This window comes from Nyctibius grandis, chromosome 9, assembly GCF_013368605.1.
Source record: "Nyctibius grandis isolate bNycGra1 chromosome 9, bNycGra1.pri, whole genome shotgun sequence".
Classification (NCBI taxonomy): domain Eukaryota; kingdom Metazoa; phylum Chordata; class Aves; order Nyctibiiformes; family Nyctibiidae; genus Nyctibius; species Nyctibius grandis.
In genome coordinates, this window is record NC_090666.1 from 7,890,737 (window position 1) to 7,913,047 (window position 22,311).

The 22,311-nt window shown below is 43.1% G+C and overlaps 1 protein-coding gene across 2 annotated transcripts in view; it reads left to right on the forward strand.

Moving 5' to 3' along the window:
• SPATS2L (spermatogenesis associated serine rich 2 like) overlaps positions 1-22,311 on the forward strand; it is a 149,661-nt gene that overhangs the window by 44,118 nt on the left and 83,232 nt on the right. The window contains exon 1 of one of the 2 annotated variants that reach the window (XM_068407626.1): positions 18,439-18,545. The exons of the other annotated variant lie outside the window; for it this stretch is intronic. The gene's annotated coding sequence lies outside the window, so the exon portion shown is untranslated. Of the gene's footprint in view, positions 1-18,438; positions 18,546-22,311 lie in introns of those variants that run through there. 2 annotated transcript variants of the gene reach the window in all.

Consider the following 22,311-nt stretch of genomic DNA (forward strand, 5'->3'; position numbering starts at 1 on the left):
TCCAGAGAAGGAGACTCCACAACCTCTCTGGGCAGCCTGTTCCAGTGTTCAGTCACCCTTACAGTAAAGAAGTTTTTCCTCAAATTTAAGTGGAACCTCCTGTGCTCCAGCTTGCACCCATTGCCCCTTGTCCTGTCAAGGGATGTCACTGAGAAGAGCCTGGCTCCATCCTCTTGACACTTGCCCTTTACATATTTATAAACATTAATGAGGTCACCCCTCAGTCTCCTCTTCTCTAAGCTAAAGAGACCCAGCTCCCTCAGCCTCTCCTCATAAGGGAGATGTTCCACTCCCTTAATCATCTTCGTGGCTCTGCGCTGGACTCTCTCTAGCAGTTCCCTGTCCTTCTTGAACTGAGGGGCCCAGAACTGGACACAATACTCCAGATGCGGCCTCACCAGGGCAGAGTAGAGGGGGAGGAGAACCTCTCTCGACCTGCTGACCACACCCCTTCTAATACACCCCAGGATGCCATTGGCCTTCTTGGCCACAAGGGCACCTTGCTGGCTCATGGTCATCCTGTTGTCCACTAGGACCCCCAGGTCCCTTTCCCCTACGCTGGTCTCCAACAGGTCTGCCCCCAACTTGTACTGGTACATGGGGTTGTTCTTGCCCAGATGCAGGACTCTACACTATGTTATGTTCTGCTTTCACATGGGGTGAAATTAGTCATTGCCCCTTTCCACCTGCATTAGCTGAAAGATACTACAAATACGTGTTGGATCTGCAGAAAGGAAATCTTCTGATCTCTTTTCCTTTCCTTGGCATCCGAGGCTCAGGACTTTTGAGCTACTCCCTAGACTTCTCTCTGAGGAGAAAACATTTATATTTGTTCCAAATTTCATCACCTTTATGAGAAAATGAAACATTCCAGTAACTGTAAAATGTTTAAAATTCGCAGCTGCTAGTGATACTATGTGTGGGGTTTGTATATTGTCTTAAATGTGGAAGGTGCATTACAGAATAGACATCAATAAAGTTCCTGCGCCAAATGTAATTGGAAAAAATACTGCAGGACAAGACGGGTCGTTGTGGAGGGATCGTGAATCTTCTGGCAGTGGTGAGACTGTTGACTGACAAGTTAATATAAATATATTGAACTGCAACATATTCTTTTTTCATTGATTTAATGTTGTGGTGCTGTTTCTATATGTACCTTTTTGGGTATTCATATATAAAGTAGGTCACCTGTTTTCGTGAGAACTGTGCAAAGAACCTGAGCCTGGGGAAGCTGGGATAATCGTGAAAGCTAAGAAAATACAGCTTATGAGATAAAGTGAGGGAAATGGAGTTTTTAGTCTAAAAAAGAAAAAAGTAAGCAAAGATAAAAATGAAAATACAAAAATTGTTCTAAGAACAACAGTGATAAGTTGTCCTTCCACTGGACATGGGGAAATTAGTTTAATCTACAGCAAGGAAAACAAAAGTTTGATATGAGGAAAGATTTTCTGACTATACAGGCTTTGAAATGCTGGAGTATTCAAAGAGGCTGCGGAACTTCCCTCAGCAACGTTGAATAGACACCTCCAGGAACAGGCTGGATCTGTTCTGGGAATCCGTTCTGCCTCCCTTCTCTTTTCTCGTACTAACGTGACTTTTAATGCTGCAGTATAGGCAAGATTATTCCCATTGTTGCTCTCATGGAGAGCTAATTCTTAATATTATTATTGTTTGAGTAATAACAACAGTATAAAACTACTGGTTTTAAAATTTTCCTAATTTTTTTCTAATTCTGGAACCTCTAGCTTAGGGATGCTTTTTTTTCCCGCCGTTCAGTTGAGTTTTTCCTGAAATGAGTGTTACTATTCACTCTCACAATTTTATTTTGATTTTTGCAATATATTAGATTTTTCTTCAAGTTCCAGCTCCCTGGCAGCATATGATCAGGTGAAATGTTGCTTCTGATTTTTCTGAACAGTAAAAAAATTTATTCATGATGGGACTGTTTGAATCACAGCAAAGACTCGAAAAACCTAAAAGGTAAGCAAATTATTTTTGAAAGTTGTTACGGTTCGAAGACAATCTCATGCTTTTGGGTATGCCTGGATCACAGTTTTTGAGGTAGGCAGTGCTGAGCCTGTCTAGACTGTGCTAAGTTATTTTAATGTATTTTCCCAGTGTTTCAGGAGAGCTGACTGGCACCTACGTGACTTCTTGCTTCAGTTCCTACGCAGCAAACAGGAAATGGCTCTGCTGTGCGAATGGCACGAGTGCCAGCTTTTGTTAAAGCAAACGAAAAGATTGTCAGGACGAGGATTTTTTAAATGGAGAGAACTTTATACTGATCTAAGTTGCTTTCATTGAAATCTCTGGGTAACAGTGAGCTTGCTGAGAGCAGCTCTGTATTTGATTTACATAATTTGACTTTTTAAGTTGTATTGTTTGTTTGCAGCATACTGCCTCTCTAAGGAGCTTTCTCCGTGGATAAATAGCAGCACTGGATTAGAACCACCTCTGCTATATTGAGGTTACATTTTAGGGGGGAGAAAAATAGGAAAATAACATAATTTTTGTATGTATTGCAAATTATTATGGAATATTTCTGCCCTGTATCTGAGGAAAAGCCAAACGTGACACATTTGGCTCTTTCCCTGAAATCTGAGTATGTAATAGTCATAATTTATTTTTTCCTTTAATTCTGTGTGCACATATTTTAGGTTTATATAGAAAAGTATTTCCCCCGTTCATTTATCTCATACTCAGGACAATATTTTTCTGATTCATTTTACTGATAGCTTTAAAAACATGTATTTTCTTGTTTTCAAGAAGCTCTGAATCCCAGACTTCTTTTGGTCTCTCAAACCTGCATTCCAAGAAACAATACAAGAGACAATTATTCAATAATTATTATATTTAGTGTGTTCAGGAAATGGGGATAAAATTCTCCCTTACTAAAGTCAGTTGCCTTCAAAGGGTTTAGATTCAATCTAAGCAGCTGGGTTATTTCCTTTCCTAGGACTGAACAGAAAGTAAGTTTTCCTTGTGAGCTTCATTTACCTCAGGCTGAAATATTATAATGCTTGCATAAAACCTTCTTAAAGTTCTTTTGAAGTCTGCAGAAGTAGAATGAATAAGACCTCCAGAGTCTGTCCTACTGTTTCTCCAGAATATACCTTTGAGTAAAGATGGCTTTTGTAAACACTGAGAACATAATGCAGTTCAGGCTTGCCTTTTTCACATTCTGGCAGCCTCAGCCCGAGACTAAGAAAATCTCCTTCTCCCACTGTCTCTCAAACTTCGATGTTTCAGTTCTGCAAGGGGCTTAGGAGCCTGGCCTTGGTCCAGGCAACTATTTGGACTTTGGGAGTACTGTCACCCATATAAAGTGACACACTCAAGTGTTGTTGGGCATTTCCCTCGGTCAAACCCTGAAAGATTAAGATCTTGATCCTGCTAATTTCCACCATGCCAGAAGAAAGGTGCACAAGCTGCACATTTCTGGAAACTGGGAAAGTTTAGTGAAGAAGCCACACTGGGCGCTTTCTCTCTTGTCACATTCTTTCTTAAGCGTGAGTTAGGGACTGTGATTGAGAGATGACACACTGAGGTCAGACCTGTGCTCTGACCCTGTACCACTGACCTTAAGAAGTTGAAGTGCTCTTTTCTGGCTGAAATGTCACTTCCTCAGCTGACAGGAGGTGAGTTTCTTCATCTTTACTTTCTAGAAACGAGCATGCTTTACTTTACCAAGCAAATAACATCTGAAAACCACGAGACTGACAAACATGCCTTTAGTCCTGGTGTTGCAAACTGCCAGGTTGCCAGGGCACAGAAGGTAAGATCCCGGTGGCACTAACAGCAGTGGGCCCGTTAGTTTTTCTGTAATATTTTCATGGGACCGAGTGTTTCAGATGATAGGTTCAAAATTTTACTGCCCTGTTTATCTCTTAACTCTTCTATTCCAAATAACAAGTAGGAAACAAAATGCTCTAATAAAACATATTTTGTAGGAGATGTGAAATGCTCATATATATTCTTATCAGTATGAAGAAATCTCCCACTGCTCTGAACCACTTGCGAGTATATTCTATGTCAGTACCATATGTCTGATGTGACGGGAAAAGATCTTGACGTCTTAAAAGAAGTTGCTGGTTTATGTACAGTTAATATTCTTAGGATATGTGTTTTTCCAGACCTCATTTCTGGAGTGATCATTCTAATTGTTGCTAAATACAAACAGTCAGAAACTGGCAATAAATAAAACTGTAATGAAAGATTGTTTCAGGAACCCTCACAGAAACTTCTCGGTTCATTCAACTATCAGATGAGCATGTTGGCTAGCAATAAACCACACTTTTAGAGTGACAGTTGAATATCTTTTATTTGGAATGATATTTAATCAGGCAAGAATAAAAGATGTCAGAGAACATTACACTTAATTGATATATCAGTTTATTAATAATGGGTGAAATTTGGAAGTCCTTACTGGGTTTTTGATTCAGTGCTCTACTGTAATGGAAGTTTGCCTGAATAAACATTAAGTAACAACTGATTCTGAACCTCAGAATGTGACCCAGTAATACTTACCACTTTATGTTGTGCTCTAAACTTTCAGAGCTTTTCCGTGGGTCAAATCTTGAACACAAAGGGGCTATTGAAGTGAGCATGATTTGGTCAATTAACCTGTTAAATCTTTGCATGCAAGGCAGTCAGAGGCTCACTGTGGTTTTGGAGAGGGGTTACTCAGATCCCCTTGCAGTATGTTGAGAATCCCATAGAGGCTGTATCCAAGTAGGGGCCTTGTTGGACCCCTGCTCCTCATGGAATAATAAATCACATGGTACTTTTTCAATTGGAAAAACATATTAACACATCTGCTGCTCCAGCTGGAGAGAATAAATTCATAATGGTTTATGATAAATTGCCTGTATTTCTTGTATCCATACCATTTGTGAAATATTTTTTCCCCTCAAGCTGAAACCACAATGACATGTAGAAAGGGTTCTTTATAATGCACCATCCATGCAGACTGGTGGAATATTCAGGACTAATTAAAAGCATAAGTCATGAAAGTTGATTAGAATGCAAACTAGGCCTAATTTCATGCAGGATCCATTAAAGGCAGCCAAGGTTGTAGTAGAGAGACAAAAAGACTGAAGAGCTGCTATATTTAGATTGAAAAAAAATAGTACACTAAAGCCAAGAATCCACAGATGGGAGATGAAGGGTCAAAGCGACAAAAGCAATAGGAATCAGAAACCAAAGGGGGAGATAGTGTTGCTGGATTTCAATCACATTGAAGGCTTCTCTGAGGTGACTCACCAGTGCAAACTAGGCAGGGTTTGGTCAGAGTCTTGCTGAGTGTCAGATTGATCCTGCTTTCATGGAGGCACAAGCACCACATTGCTTTTGCACAGACAGTCCACGTAGTTCTCTCACACCCTGTCTAGCAGGCAAGATAGAGCCAAAGTGCTAGCACTGGGCCCAAGCAAAATCAATTTTGTATGACAGTGGTATTCTTACTGCCCACCTGCAAAGGCCATTTGCAGTTAGTTTGAATTGTCCAGCACGCTGAGTCTTTCTCCAGCACTCCCCCCCTGAACATAGCCTGTGACTGTAGCTGCTGGAGGCCAGTTTCTGTGAAAGCACTAGGGGTAGGGCAGCGATGGGGAAATCACTCACATTGCTCAGTATGGACCTGGACTGATGGTGCCTGGGAAGAGAACTGAGTTTTTCTGCCCATAACAGGTAAAGAGATGTGTACACACATCTTTTGTTTAAATTGTGAGCGGCAGGCCTAAATATTTCTCCTTTAAAAATCAGCATGACATGATTGGGTTTGTTTTTAATAACCCTTTTTGATATCATTCCTGTGTTGTGGTTATTAGCAATTACCATGCTGCTCTTCCCTTCATCCAAAGCTTTCTACGCGCTGATAGCAGCTTCACATATTAATTCCTAGCACCATCCCTGCAGCCAGCTGTGTCATCACAATCGCTCAGCCATTCGACTCACTGTGGTTATTGGTTTGATGGATTACAATCAGGATTTTGATCTCAGAGCAGCTTTACAATAGCAATGAACGCTGAGCATGACAAATGATATCTTCCTGAACCCACATTTCTCTAACTGCCAGCATTTCATCTTACTTGACCACTGTGTAGCTTTCTATCTTGTTAATCACAACACTTTGATAAGGGGATTGTAGCCAATTGTTGGTATCCCTGGAACAAGTACCAGAACTGCATTTTACTGTACCTTTAAGTCCCACCTTAGGTTTTATTCTAAATCTGGTGGTTTTTCCCTTCATAGAGCCATTATAGAAGAAACATGTATAGGCCTGTCCTGTCTTCATCACCCTTTGTTGTCTGGGGCTTTGCTCTTGGAAATGCAGCTGTTCCTTTACAAAATTTAGTTAAAATTAACCACTGCTTCCTAGTCTGTTTCATTACAGCTCAATACTTCTGGGACTTAAGGTTTGATATTGTAGGTAGTGAAGTTTGCAATCCTTAGTTTACAGCTATTCCTTACAGAAACACAAACACACAGCAGGCATTTGGTGAGGTCCCGTTCCTCATCCATTGATGAATACAGTAGACACAGACCTTTTATTTCTCATGGGGAAGATAAAACTTCAGAAATTCTGACACTTAAGTGCTTAAATCAAGAGTCCTGGAGATCTTACAGGTGGCAAGGGTGAACCCTTTAAATACTGAAGCAAGATCTATACAGTAGAAAATAACAATGCAGTTCTCCCATTGTTCTCTGTGGACATTACCTATCATTTTGAGAGCTCCGTTAGGCATGCCTCCTCTTCTTCAACTTTCTGTTTTTAACGAAAGAATAGATTATGTGGATTTGAACAGCAAAGTTGCCAGACTTCCTCAGGTAAGTGCAGACTTACTCTCCATTTAGAAAGTTATTTGCACTTGTGCTTGGTATTTATAGTCTAATTTCATGAGATGTAGGGGACAGAAGAGAGGAGAGTGCTTTGAAATCCAGCTCAGCAGCTACAGTATTTATTTGTCCGGATGGTATATTCTCTTCTGTGGCTCTTGAAGATCTTTTTGAACGGGCTGCCCAGGGAGGTGGTGGAGTCACCATCTCTGGATGTGCTTAAGAAAACACATGGACATGGCACTTAGTGCCATGGTCCAGTTGACATGGTGGTGTCAAGGCAATGGTTGGACTCGATGATCCCAGAGGTCTCTTCCAACCCGATTGATTCTGTGATTCTGTGACAAGTGAAGTTCACGAAGATGGTCCATTATTTTTTTTCTGTAGGTTAATTTAGACTTTTCAGTTGTGGAGCTATACCATTCAGCTCCTGGTTTGTAGGGATTAAGGTAAAGTTTCTGAACTGTGCCTGCAAAACAATGTCAGCTGTAACACTTATTACTGCTGCAGCTAGTAAGTGTTGGATGCAGCATGGGAGCTGTGGGAATGGTGGGGGTCCTTACAGAAATTTTCTGCGATTTTCTTCAACACTGAATATCCAGTTTCAAGTTCAAGTGGAGTCATTTTTGCAACCATAAGCAAGGATGCATACTGAAAAGCAGCTTGTTTAAACATAAAAAACCTGTTCCACTTCAAAGGGTTTATTTAAAGCTGGGAATCAAATGGCATAACTGTTGCAGCCTACAGCTTTGCCCTATCTCCTTCTTGCTTTCTTTCTCTGGCTTTCTCTGTCTGCCTCTGTTCCTGTGGGGAAATTAACTCTTTACTTTGCTGGAGATGAAACACAACTTATGTAGTGTTTGTGACATAATGAGGGGAACAGCTAAGTACTTTGTCATTTTGTAGTCAACTCAGCAGGGTAAACTCAGATGACATGACAAGTTTTACAAGAGGGAGCAGGTTGTTTAGGTAACTGTGTCCTTCAAGACCTACATGAGCAAACTACACTGTTGGGTGGAGAAGACCATCTGGATCTTTCATGGTGTTCACACACATACACACTCTGAACTTGTTCTCCAGGAGAGTAAGACCTGCTGCATTCTGCTTCCTGTTTTCTCATCCTTCCCTTCCAATTGTTTTCCAGCCTGTTTGTGTCAGAGTCCCACTACACTGAGCCTTGCTCTCCTGACTTCTCTACCTCCTCCTTGATACTACTTGTATCAGTAGTTTTACTCATGCAGCTTTGGTGAATGGGATTGATGGAGGAATTGTTTAATGTGAGAGGGTCTCCTTAATTATTTGACCTGTGTAGAGCCAGGTAAGAGCCTGAACCAGCTAGGAAGTGGTCAACCCCCTTACGTTATTTGTCTGTAGCATTCTCTCCCTCTGCTCTTCATTCTTTAGCCATGGACAGTGTGCAAAGTGTCAGAATAAATCAGAAAATGCAATTCTGATGCCTTAGCAGCCTCCTCCTGCACCAGTTGTCATGTTCATATTTATAATATATTGGATATGCAGATCAGAAGTATAATGATGGGTGGCATGTTACATGTTCTTGACTACTCCTTTGGTGCACTCCACTTGCTGTTCTACACTATTCCTCATGAACCTGCTTTCACCGTACCACGCTCTTCCTTGTCAGACATACATCCTGTAGTCAGCAGCAACGTGCTGATCCCTGTGCTTGTCTGTGAGCAACAAAAGAAGATGCAGGTAGTTTTTTGGCACATTTTACCCCAGAAAATGCTTGTTCTGAGTTTTGTTTGAATCTTTTTATGCGTGTTGTACTGCAAACTGCATAATCAGCCTCTTAATGTTCATTTACCCTTACAAAAGGACAGCCTTTTGTTCCACCTTTCCTTTTCATTAAATTTCATATCAGTGTGAGCTTCTAGAAGACGATGCAAAAATCTGGCCTCAAACATTAGTTTCTGTTAAGATTCTGAATTTCGAAGTCAACTGGCACTTCTGCTGAGGGAGGAATGGGGCAGAACAAAATGGTCTTTGCTTTGCTGTCATGGTAATAGCAGTGAAGTGTTGATAAGTAACAGTACACATCTGTGTGCATTAACTCCTTACATATCCTTCAGGGAGAAGTGCACTGGCATAAAATAATGATATCTTTGTCATAACATTTTGAAGCCAGACTAAGGGTTTTAATTAATAAAGAAATATATTCTTGTATAATAAAATGGGTCACAAATAGGACATGTTCATTATGTTCTAGAAGATTTGGGGACTATGACTACAGAACTATTGTCTGAATTCTGTTACATGCAGTAGGGCACTTGTACAAAGGATTACCCCAAAGTTCTGTGTTTTTTTTTTTTTTTCTTTTTTTGTGTGTGTGTATGTATATATTTGTATCAGAAATAGTGTAGCCAGCAGGACTAGGGAAGTGATTGTCCCCCTGTACTCAGCACTGGTGAGGCCGCATCTCGAATACTGTGTTCAGTTTTGGGCCCCTCACTACAAGAAAGACATTGAGGTGCTGGAGAGAGTCCAAAGAAGGGCAATGAAGCTGGTGAAGGGTCTGGAGAACAAGTCTTATGAGGAGCAGCTGAGGGAACTGGCGTTGTTTAGTCTGGAGAAAAGGAGGCTGAGGGGAGACCTTATCGCTCTCTACAACTACCTGAAAGGAGGTTGCAGTGAGGTGGGTGTCAGTCTCTTCTCCCAAGTAACCAGCAGTAGGACAAGAGGAAATGGCCTCACGTTGTGCCAAGGAAGGTTTAGATTGGATATTAGGAAAAATTTCTTCACCGAAAGGGTTGTCAAGCATTGGAACAGGCTGCCCAGGGAAGTGGTGGAGTCACCATCCCTGGAGGTATTTAAAAGACGAGTAGATGTGGTGCTTAGGGACATGGTTTAGTGGTGGCCTTGGCAGTGCTGGGTTAACAGTTGGGCTTGATGATCTTAAGGGTCTTTTCCAACCTAAACGATTCTATGAGATATATATACACCCCTTTTTCAGTTTTTTCTTCATTTCTTTTAATGTCAGCTCGGTCTTTTCTTAGCCCATGAGCTGTCCTTTCTGGTCTTTGGAAGTAGCAAGCTGTGTTTGGGCATTAAATCAAGTAATTGCACCTAGACAAATTTTGTTCTTGTTCTAGCCGGAGTACTGTTCTAAGCAGATTTAATTTTAGGGTAACTTTCAACAGTTGCAATAAGGTAGGGTCCTGCTGGAGGGCTGGGTTCAGCCCTCGGTTCTCACACAGCCTTGCTGTGCAGCCATGGGTGAGGCACTTTCTGAGCCCGGGACTCCCTCCCTGTTAAATCGAGGTGCTGCTTTCATGGTGCACAGAGGCATGGGGACACTTTCCTTGTGCTTCTGAGGAATTTGGATTCTACCATGTTATGCTCCTCTTGAGTCTTTTCAGAGACAAACCAAATCTGTGCTCAGCATCATTCTGAATTAAACCTTATGTTACCTTGGTAATTACTGAATCACGCTCCTGGCATATTTTCTGTTATGATCAATGTACGTATAAAGCGTACTGCTAATTGATCAAACCTTGTTACCCCTTGGTTTTTTGATACCTTTTAGTTTCTTCTGTCAGTATCATCTATTTTGTACTACTTTAACTACTACTTTCACTACTTTACTACCTGCAATTCCCTGTGTGCTATGTAACCACACTAAAGCTGTAATCCTTGCATTTATTGTTTTTTTCCAACTTGATTATATGTTTCTGCCTGTTGGCCAACCCTTTTTTCAAATACTGTCAGACATGTCACTGTATCAACAACAATAACCTCCAACTGCCAAACTCCTGACTCCAGTAGTTAAATCATAATTTAAATGTGCCACTTCTATTATTTACATTACTTCCCAGATAAGTTTTATGTTGAATTCCAGATTTTGAAACCACACTCCAAAGCACTGAATATCTTTGCTCTTCTCTTTTTCCTTCTGGAAAGGATTATCTTGTGCAGATGACTCTTTTTTTTTTTTTTTTTTTTTTTTTGATGTGAAGGGGGCTGGAGTAATGTCCATATGCAAAGCCAGTCCTCGAGTGGAGTCCCTGCTTTGCATCTTTCCTTGTTAAGAACACATTCATTCATTACATCAATGTAAGTGTCAGTTAAACTCCCATACATCTCCAAGATGACGGTGGAATACTTTGCTATCAGATTCAGTGTTTAAGGGAAGTTGTCTTGGTTTGTGCGATTAGTAAATGGTACGGTGCTTTTTACCTCAAGATTGTTGTTTGAATTCACCCTGACTTAGTAGAAGCAGAAAGTAAATTGCCATCTATAAACTCACTCAGCCCCTGTGGAAAAAACTGCAAACTATTGTAAATTATTCTTGTTAGCAGGAAGGAGAAGAGGGCAAGGGCTGAAGTACTATTTTTGTACACCACCTAGGACAGAACTCTTATGTAGAAATTCGAATTGCCACACTTCTTATGGAACTTTTTTTTTTGTCCAGTGGCGTGGGAGAAAGGACTGTAAATAAATAGTTTCTACTATAAATCATCTTGCACTTTAAAACTTGGAAGCAGATCTACATCTTTTAGATGTCAAGTTTTTCATCTGCATCTGTCCTTAGCTCCCACATGAGATTAATCAGGCACTAGGACTGAATCAACTTTGGAGAAGTGGGAGAAGATTTAATAAATAAATGAATTAATTACAAAGTCATGGTGCACAAATTAAAGATTCTCACAGAGTTGCAGCATTTGTATACCATATCTTCAAAGCTGGAGTAGTTTGCTCACTGGACTATGACACAGTACAGAGTTTGCATGTTTTCGAGTTGCAGTGATGCGAAAGAGAAGGGCTTTTTCACTAAATTTTGTTCAGTCAGTGTGTTTGCTTTACCGTCAACACTCTGAGTGGGCTGCACATCTTGTAAAGCCGAAGGGGGAGAAGAGACTTCTGCGTCAAAAGAGCCAGCTCTCACAGCACCTCACTTACTTGAGCCTGAAAAGACTGGGCTGTTGATTATAAAACGGAGACTGCAATGTTCAAAAGCTCTCATCTTGCTTATGAACCCTCAGATTTTCTGCTCACAGTATCGAGTCCAGACAGAGGACAGCAATCTACTAGTGCTACTAGCTAATGGACGTTCCCTGTTCTTTTGTTGCTGGGGTTTTGGTGGTCGACCAAGCCCTTTTGGAACATAAAGCAGTAAGCTGCTGGAGTCAGACAATGGCAGAGTGCCTCTAGGTTACTGGGGGTAGTTTTCCTTACAAGCAAGTGCTGCAGGAAAGTAACGCAAGTAACACTGACTATTCAGGTCATCCCTGCACTGGGGTTTTTCACAGTCTAACTTCAGGCACCTAATTCTGGTGATTTTGGGGCTGAAGGCTCTACAGGATGCCTGTGCTTCCCTGACAACCTAGGCACCGAGGCTGCTGGCTTAGGTACCTGAGTTGGATGCCTAAAGCTAAACAGTGAGACTATCCTTGTTAGCCCAGGGTCTAGTCCAACCACAGAGCAAAAGTCTACCACTGCTGCTAACTAAAAGAAGTACCTGTTCCTTTAGTGCTGAGCACATACCAGCACCCTAAATACACAGTGGAAGTCATCAAAAGATGAGCATTAACACAGCTTCAGCATCCTCAGACATTAAATTAACACAGCTTTGACATCCTGGGACTGCAAGCCACTGTTAGAAACTCTTCTAGCAAACCGCAGTGGTTTTTTGGGGTTGACTGGTGTCACTAAGAGCTTTCTCTGTATCTTTCCCCTCCTGTTTGGATGCCCACGCAGGAGCACAAAGGCTGTGATCTCAAACAATCCCGTGTATAGATATAGAATATTTTTTCTTCCTATGTCTTTCCACCTATTGATGAATTAAGAGCTTGTGCAACAAGAAACACCTAAAATGGGAGGGCCAAAGATATCAAGCCTCATCTGTTCCCACACTATGCTACAGCCCAGAATCTGATGCTGTGCAGGACTCTCTGGAGTCCTGGGAACTGCAGTGAGGAAGAGGAGGACGTTGCTCACCCTGTACGTTGCTTGAGCAAGAATAGGTGCCAAAGTCAGAGTCAGAATCCCAGGACCTGATACATCATGGTGTATTGTTAGCTGTGTTTGTTTTGGGGGCTTTTGGTAATTTTTCTTCTAGGTTTTTGTCTCTCTGTTTAATTATCCTTTTCAGGACTGATTTCCTGACTTAATCTGAATGTGCATAAATCTCCACCATAGATTTATCATCTCTATAGAAAGCGCTTTCAGAGTGGATGTGCAGCTTCCCAGAAAAGGGACAGTGTTGGAAAACGAAGCTTTCAGATTCAACAATAAGCCTACTATTATGCTGATTTTTGCCAAGCTTTCCCTCACTTCTTTCCCATTTACTACAAGAGTGAGCTCAAGGCTTCTTTTTGTTTGTTTTCGAACTTCAGTCATTCCTAAGTGTTTACCACCCTGCTCAAGTCCACTCACTCCAAAATATGAGACACCACAAGATATTGCTGCATTGCTTCTGGAATCAGAAAATGCTCAGGTTCTTTTTTCAACTGCATGTTTCTGTGAAGGTTTTAATCAGCTTGTTTGCCAATCTTTAAAAAAAAAGTAAAAATAAAAATCTGTCTTAGAATATTGTACTTTGACTGTCACAGTGTTTCACATTTGAGGATGTTGTATTTTTAACCAAATGCGAGATCTCAGAGCAGCAGTTGAAATCATCTTTGATATAAATAATCTCATTGCAAAAACAGATTTTTGTTTATATAGTATATAGTCTGCATTTAATCAGATTCAGACCTTGCCTGAGCAAACATAATGGCCATTAACTTATGTATGGATTGTGAATTATCCTTTCTGAATTTGACCTGTAGCTTTGAGAGCCAAAAAAAAGCCGTCTTCCTTGTTTTTTTTGCTTGGGATCACACATGCAAATACAGGGGCTTTCTATTTCTAAAAAATTTTTCAATGTTGAATACAACTTTCTGCTGATAACATGTAGAAACCCAGCCTCTCTAGGTTTTTGGCCCATTGTGACTGTCAGAATTTGTTGTAGTTATCATGAATCTTCTTTTTCTGATTTCCATGTTGATACTCCGTATACTGCTCTTTACGTCTCCACACAGGTCCTTTGAAAGGACCCTCTGTCTTTGCTTGGCAGCTCTCTCCTAAGCTGAGCATGTAAACATCTATCTCCTGAAGACATATCCCTGTTAATCACTTCTGGTGCCTCTCTTTGAACTTCTTTCCCTTAACATTGCAGTTTTTAACTGCAGTTAACAAAAGCAGGATAAAATGTTATTATCAGCCCTTCTCCTGGCTTAAAAGAGCCACGTTGCGGTTATGCCCCAGATTAGCAACTGCTGTACAACATGAGCTATGTAATTTGCTGTTTTCCGTATCTTCACCCTCAGATCTGTTGCCAGACCGCTGTGACTGTACCAGTTTACTTCCAAATTTCTGCGTTGAATCAATTTCCCCCTGTTGCGAGCCAGAAGGAGTTTTGTGCCAGGGGAATTTCAACTGATTTAATTTGTTGCCAATTAACAAACTTTTAATCACTGATTCTGGTATTGAAACCAACAAACAAATACAAACTTAGAGAGACGCACCTCGGCTCCCCTCCAGATGCCTCTCCTCCCTGCTCCATGGTCTCCAGTCCTGTCACTGCACATGGCATCCAGTCCCTTTGGTGAGGAAAGGGGCCTCACTGAATAGCAGGAGGTGAGGCTTTGTAGCTAGTGCATTGGGCAGGACTCAGAAGACCTGGGTCTCATTTCTGCAGCTGGGAAGTTCTCTGCACCATTTCTTTCTGTGCTGCTGTCTCTTATCCTTAAGCCAGGAAAAATGGCAGTGACCAGCTTCAGGTAGTACTGTGAAACTGGTTGCCAAGAAGCAGTCCAAGAGGATGTAGTGTACTCATGTAACTGAAGCTTTGGAGTCTGTCAGTCTTGTGGGAGAGGTAGGTGTTTGAAAAAGCAAGGAGATTGAACAATTACATAAGGATATATCTTATTATCTTTGTGTTCAGTTGGTTCCTGTCCCAATCTGTAGCCCTAAGGAAAGCAATAGTAACTCTAACTGATGAGTATGACATGTCAGTTTTCAAGGTCCTTTTCAAGATGGGTCACCAGCTGCTGGAGCTTCACTATCAACTGGATCTCAGTTTTAAAATCTTTAAAGAAAAGGGGGGTGGTATTTTTAGCCCAGGTCATTGCAGTGGTCTGGTCTGCAGGGAGGCTGCACAAACTGAGAGCAGTAATAGATAACTGCCAAGATGGAGACAGGGAGGTTGCAAGACAGGAAGAAATCATTAAGATTACTCCAGGTGTAACTGCACAATGTAGTATCTCGTAATCTTTGGCATATACACCGAGGTTTGGAAATTCCTTTCTTCTTTTGCAGATGGGAAACTGAGGCCCAGAGAAATTAAATGAGTTGTCTGTGTGGTCACATCAGAAACAGGACCACAATTGTATAGGAAATATTGTGAACTGAGGATTTAATGCAAAATCCGAAGTCAGTACCTGACCAGGCCATCTCACTTCTAATATAGCCCAAAGGTTCTACCTGGGATGTTTAATCGTTGTTGATTATCATTTTACCTTTATCAATGAATAACCTCTACAGAGGAACTGAACACTGCAACATGTGTTGACCATAAGGTTCATACTGCTATTTGGCATAAACAGAAGATGAGACCTAAACTCTGGGCAGCTGGTGTCCTCTTTTTGAAAACGTAGACTCAACAGACAGCCAAATATACTGCAAATCAATGCAGATTTGCACATTTGCTGCAAAAATTAAAAAGCTGAGGGAGTAATGCTAAACTCCTTCAACACTGATGTAGAATCTGTGGCACCTCATCTGGAGATGAGCTTCTAGATGTTGGCCCTTTATTCCCTAGAAAAAAGTTGGCAGATGTTGCATCAGTCTCTGTGTGAAGGGCTCCTGTTTCCTGAAGATTTGTTTGAGGCAGCCATTCATCATCCTCACTGCAGAATATTCATGATCCCTTTTATGTTCCCATTCTGGGGAACTTTCGGTTGCCGTGGATGGCAGTTTCCTTGTGCCAGCTTTTGCATGCACCTGCAGGCTTCCCAAAGCTGTTATTCCTTCTCTATTTGTTTACAACTCAGCCTTAGTACTTAGTGTTTTCCTCACTTGTGTTTAGTACCTGGACAACCCACCCTCAAAACTGTCCAAATATACCATTTCTCACCAACAGTGGTGGATGAGAAAAAAATACACCAAACTAGGAATGAAATAATTTCCATGCGCACAGGGTACAAAAACTTTATTGGAAAATACATTAAAAGTAGACCACTTAATTTTTGTTTAGCTTTTGTAAATAAATTCACAGTTCATCTTAAATAATTAACTTTATGTCACTGCTTTTTAAAAAGTCGAAAGTAAAGATATGGAATGAAGTTGCAGCTCAGGTTTTTCTGCCCACTACACTGTCACAGAAAAACCTAAGCTATTTCTGGCTGTTCTTATTTTTAGATTGTTCTTCATATACCATTTACTGTCATTGAAATTAATGAGAAAATAAAAGGAGTGACCTTTGGCTGAGCACATACAGTTTATGCATGAGCTAAACAGCAGGATCCTTTTTCATTCTTCTTTTTCCCACATTCTTTCTCCCTGCTCTCCCCCATCCAAATATAATTTGTAAAGCCTTTAGAGCCTTCCATTCTATGTGTTTCCGCTGTGTTCCTTTAGATGAGTCTCAGGTCCATGATTCACATCTATTCTCTTGTGCTGGAAGGTCAGCAGCACCCTTGTTTTATGAATATATGAATATAACACTCCATTCTCTTGAACTTTAGAATAATTTCCAAAACTCCCAGGCAAAATTCATACAGCTCAGGGTGCAGATAAATGTCAGGAATACTATAAAGGGCACTCTCAGAATACAAATACAAGTCTGGACATTCAAAGTTAAGTTGTTTAAAATAAACCTGCATTTACTGAAGATCTGAATAGTTTTGAATACATGATTCCAAATGAAATGTTTTGGACCTGTGGCCTCACCATAACATTGAATATCAAATTCATGCCCAGCTTTCTGCAGCAGGTGGATGAGTCCACTCAACAGATACTCGCTCCACGAAACCACTGCAACTGAAGAGTAGAAGCTGCCCAGCAAGGTTCTCTCAGGCACCGCCATCACAGAGAACCGTGTGCTGTCACACCGAGGTGGTTCTCAGCCAGCCCACCTGCCTGCCACGAGGAAACGCTGCCAACTCTGTCTGGCTTGGAGGGCAGGTTGGGTATGTACTCATCATAAATCTCACCTTGAATTATTTTCCATGCTGCAGTTTGGGAATCCTTGGTTGAAAATAGTAAGGACTGAGTGCTGCCTCCAAGCTGGGTTTGAAGGCGTAAGAAGTTATTTTTCTGGCTGAGGGCAGGGAGTTCAAGTAGAGGTGCGTTACGACCAAGGGAGTCTCTTTTGCATTAGCAGGAAAAGAGGTATGCGGCGATTTTGAGAGGAAATGCTATGATTTTCTAGTACTTGTGGCCCACATTGCTCCCCTACCTGAAGGGAGGTTGTAGCGGAGTGGGAGTCGGCCTCTTCTCCCGGGCAACTAGCGACAGGACAAGAGGACAGAGCCTCAAGCTTTGCCAGGGGAGGTTCCGGTTGGACATTAGGAAGCATTTCTTCTCAGAAGGGGTAATTAGACATTGGAACGGGCTGCCCAGGGAGGTGGTGGAGCCACCATCTCTGGATGTGTTTAAGAAAAGACTGGACAGGGCATGGTCTAGTTGACAGAGTGGTGTCAGGGCAATGGTTGGACTCGATGATCCCAGAGGTCTCTTCCAACCAGATTGATTCTGTGTGATAAAAAAAATGAGAACTGATATGTTGTTTGGGTTAAGGGAAATGCTAGTGAGACACCAATAGTGATAGTAAATCCAGATTACGGTTGTTTATGGAAAATTTTCTCTGATTTTTTTGGTTCCGAATGTGGGGTTGTAACTCCACATTCTAGTGTTTAAGTGGATAGTTATTTATTGCTCCTTTAGCTTTGCATTAATGACCCTGACTATGTATTTTCTCTGGAGCTTCGAGGTAGTATTTTAGAGCATTGATTAGTGAAAAACTTGCGGTAAGTTTTTATATTCTGGTTGTTTGCCAAGAGGGTTCACAGACAGGAGGATTCCGTGATTTATGGTGCCTGTTTCATTTCGCTCGGTGGAAGTTCTCGCACAGGTCTTTACCCGAGGGCTGGCGGTGTCACTGCCCGCGCCTCTCCGGCGGGTGTTGGTACGTGCCCGGAGGGGCGCGCAGCGCTGACGAACCCGCCGTAGCGGTGAATCACCGGAACCCGGGGGGCTGCTCTCCGCCCCACCCTAACTCTTCCCCTCCGGCACCCAGGGCCCTGGGGCAGTTCGCTCACCCGCCCCGCTCCCGAGCGGCCCGGGCCCCGCCCCTCGCCCGCCCGTCCCGCCGCGCGCCCGTTGCCGCGCGCCCGTTGCCGCGCGCCCGTTGCCGCGCGCCCGTTGCCGCGCGCCCGTTGCCGCGCGCCCGTTGCCGCGCGCCCGTTGCCGCGCGCCCGTTGCCGCGCGCCCGTTGCCGCGCGCCCGTTGCCGCTGCTGTGGGCGGGGGCCATTGCGGCCGTTACTGAGGCGGGCCCGGGGCGGTGCGCGCGCGTGTAGAGGAGGGGCGCGAGGCGTGTCCCCGCCAGCGGGCGGCGGTGCCACGGCCGAGACCCGCTAACGGCCGCCGCGGTTCACGCCCCGCAGCCTGCTCCCCACGGGCCTCCCTGCGGCCCGGCGGCTACCAGGTAAGGCGCCGCCCTGCCCTGCCCTGCCCTGCCCTGCCCTCGGCGGCACCTGCGCGGGGCGGCGGGCCCGCGGGGGGCGGAGGAGGGCCCGCCGAGAGTTTCCTGCCGAGGGGTGCTGGGGAGGGGGGATGGTTACTGTGGCGCCGGGCGGCGCCTCACCCGCTGCTCTAACGCTTCGGGTCGGGCGGAGGCAGGCGGACCCCTCCTGGCGGCACTGGGACCGCAGCCGGGCCTGGCCCCGGCCCCTCGGACCCCGCCCGGCGTGCGCCGGGACCGGCTCTGCGAGCGCCCCGGAGCCGCTCGCCGCGGCTCGCCCGCTCCCGCCGCTCCGCCAGCCCCCAGGCGCCGCCGGAGCCGAACCGGGGCAGCGCTGCGCTGTGCGAGGCTATTCAGTAACAGCCTCGGCCATAAATGATTAACTGCACCGCCGGGAGCCGGGTCCTTCCCAGCGCAGCCGTTCGGCCCCGGCTGTCCTCGCGGCCGGGCGCGCTGAGCCAGCGGTACGTTTGTTCCTGAACCGCTGCCGTACGTTTTCGCACGGGCTGTGAAACGTTGCTGTGAGGGCTGACCTAACCACCAGGCAGGGACAGAGGCTGCTGTGCCCTAGCTGCTGTTTCTCAACAAATCCACCCGTTTGAGGATTTGTTTTGTTTGCACCGAGATAAGAGACTACTGAGGTGATGGGGTTGTTTTCTGGTGTTTGTTTGTTGGTTGTTTTTTTTTAGCGTTCCTTGTCTTTCTTACTGTGCATAAAAAATTTAAGTAGCTGTGGAATTCGTTGATTACTAGTGGCAGCTGGCAATATTCTTTTATTTTCTATCAGAATGCAATGTTTCCTTTGTTGAGCTGTAAATGAATACTGTAAGCTTCTTCCCCACCCTCAGCCTCATCATCCTGACATGTGAATCACTTGTACTACCAGATTAATTTTCTTTTGGAGAGCTAAGAGGCACCGTGGAAAATCCGTCTGTTTTATTCCAGGTTACATTCCCCTGGATTGATTTGGTTGATTCCAGCTTGAAAATGTGCAAATGCTTTATATACTTCAAGGCAACTAACGATCTTTCGCAGGAGTTCTTTTCTGTTAACTTTTAAATTTAAATTACCAGTGCATGTAAAGCGTCTTTCTTCTGTTTCTTTGAGCTCCTGATGCAGTCATAAAATATCTTTCAAAACTTGATAATTCAAGGAAGGTAAACTAAAAACTTTCTAAATAGAAGGTGGAAAAGACTGCTGCATGCAGAATGTCAAGGTTAACCAGGAGCATATTTGCACTGGCCATGAAAAAAATCTTGGATGGTAACCTGTTGAATGCTACTAACTAGAGTCTTTAAGCTGCTGTGAGCAGGACGGTGCGCCCTTGTCACAATTGTTTCCGTGAATGCAGTCAAACCGTGTAAATGCAGAATGATTTCCAGGTCAGAACAGGTTGAAGAATTTTGTGAGGCGCCATCACAACCTGCTGGAGCTGAATGTTGCTGCTAGGCTGTGAGTGTTCTCCCATTAATTGTGTTATGGGAGTTGAAGGAGTTTGGCTCTTTATGAGAACAGCAGGTTCTGTTAAAGGTAATGAGACACCAATCAAGATAAGGCTTGTCCTGTCAGGTGCTGTATAAACATGTAAGAAGGTAAGGTCACAACTCTGGGAAATCTACTGTGTAAGAAAGTGTTATGATTAAGATGAAGTAAATTAAGTACCCTTCAAAATGTTCTCAGAGTTATCCTTAAGTAACGGGTCTATTTCCACAGTCTTTATGCCTAGGCAGATGCCTGAGAAGGAACATACGCTTGAGAGTTAGTTGCTGTCTTGTGTAATATACAGTAATGAGCCTAAAAATTGAACACAAGTATCTCCAAGTACTTTCTGTGTTGAGGGATGTTTGGTTCTGAATCTAGATCAGTTTTTCTTATCAAGTCTTTCTTGCTCAAAGAAATGGAAATAAGGCTATGTCAGGACACCTTCCTGCCGTTTCCCAAATTTTAAGGAAATGTCTGTCCAGAGCTGAAATCAGTTTGGGCCTATTTTTAAGAGAAAGCACAACAAGATTCCAAGGGCCTGCAGTGTGTTTTATGTTTTCATTGAGTTTTCTTCTAGTGATGGTGGAAGTACCAAAGCTATGCCTGTCAGCAGTTGTAGGCAACCTTTATGTGGTATTAATTTCTCCAGGCTGTTATATTTGTGCTCCTTTTCACCCGCACCTGTTGCCTCTGTTGTCATTCTAGGGACTGTATTTCCTACTATGTTTCCAGGGCCCGTGTCTTAGAGGTCTTTAGATGCTGTTAAGTAATGCCAATCATGCAGAATAAAAAAAAAATCCTCAATCATTTCCTCAAAATAATCTGGTGTGGTGCTTTACACATCCAAAGGAAAGGTCAAACTCCCACTTTTCACTGTGCACCGGAGGATAAAAGTAAAGCTGCGTAACGATTTGGAGCAGGAGACCCAGGGACAGTGAGCCTTTGCACAAAGATCAAGGGAAGAAAAATAACTTATAGTTAACTGTTGATTGTAGTTAACTTGTAGTTAATAGTAAGGATTTTATTGTTCATGTTACCTGGGGAAATACAATCCCATACCCGTGGCTGGTGCTATTGTCTCCTTCATGTTTTTCTGCGCTGTCCTGATCCTTCAGTTTCTCTCTTCTTCCTTCTGCCTTTTCTTCCCTCCTCAGATGCTTCACCAGCTTTCTCTTGCAGTTTTCTCCTTCGTGTACAAAAAGGGACAGTAGTGAAATAGTTAACTTTGATAGCAAAGTGCCTTTATTTTAGACTGGGCACCTTCCCGTGCTAATAGTTGTTTGAAAGCAACACTCTGTACCATTATTATATCAAAGAATTTGGCCCTGAACTTCTCTGAGATTAGCAGGGGGCTAATGTGCAGCTCGAAACCCTTTGCCCTGTTGGTTTCTGAGCACCTTGAGCTTCAAGAAGACAGCGCAGCATTGGTTTGCCTCTCCTTTGCATTTGTAGGATCCTCTTTGCAGTCCTGAGGACTATAAACTCACAGTTTACAGAGTGTGAGATGTTGAGGTGTATAAGTTACCTTGGGGGTATATTTGTCAAGGCAGGACTTTTGCTTCTGATATATATCTGAAAGTAGCATGGTGAGTGATTCCCAGAGCAAAGATTTTGGCCCTGGTAGTGCTGTCTTGTAACATGCCAGAGACCAGCTCCTTGCCTGATGTCATTTGATAGGGCAGTCAGAAGAGCTAAATCCAACTGGTACCTTGACCAATGGCATGTGCAAAATATTATCGCTTGATTTCAGGAGGGCTTGTGGGAGCATGAGGAGTATAGATTCTGGGATGTGGAAAGAGTCTGGAGAGTGAAAACTGATGGTTTTTGACTGTTTAGTTTCACGCTATGTGGGTGGAACAGACGGATGAAGAGGGCAAGTCTGGCAGCTATGATTTTTGTTTCTGAATGGAAGTACAGTAATTCCCTTGTTCTGGATATGGATTAGAAGAAATCTGGTTTTGCTTATTAGCCTCCACTGTCTTTCCTGCTGAAAGATTGTCCATGTGAAGCTTGTTTAGAAACTCTGTAATGAAATCATGTGTGCAAATCTCATTTTGGGTGTGTGTGCATTTGCATGTAAAACCTGAGAACTGAAAATGTGATTGGGGCAGGTGGAGAAGTGAAGTGTTTCTTGCTTTTGACAAGTCATCAGCAGTTCGTAATCAACCCTTTTTTGTGAGAGACTTCAGAAGCAGACTTCAAAATTAGAGAGTCAAATGTTGGTTTCTCAATATAAAAAATGTCTTTT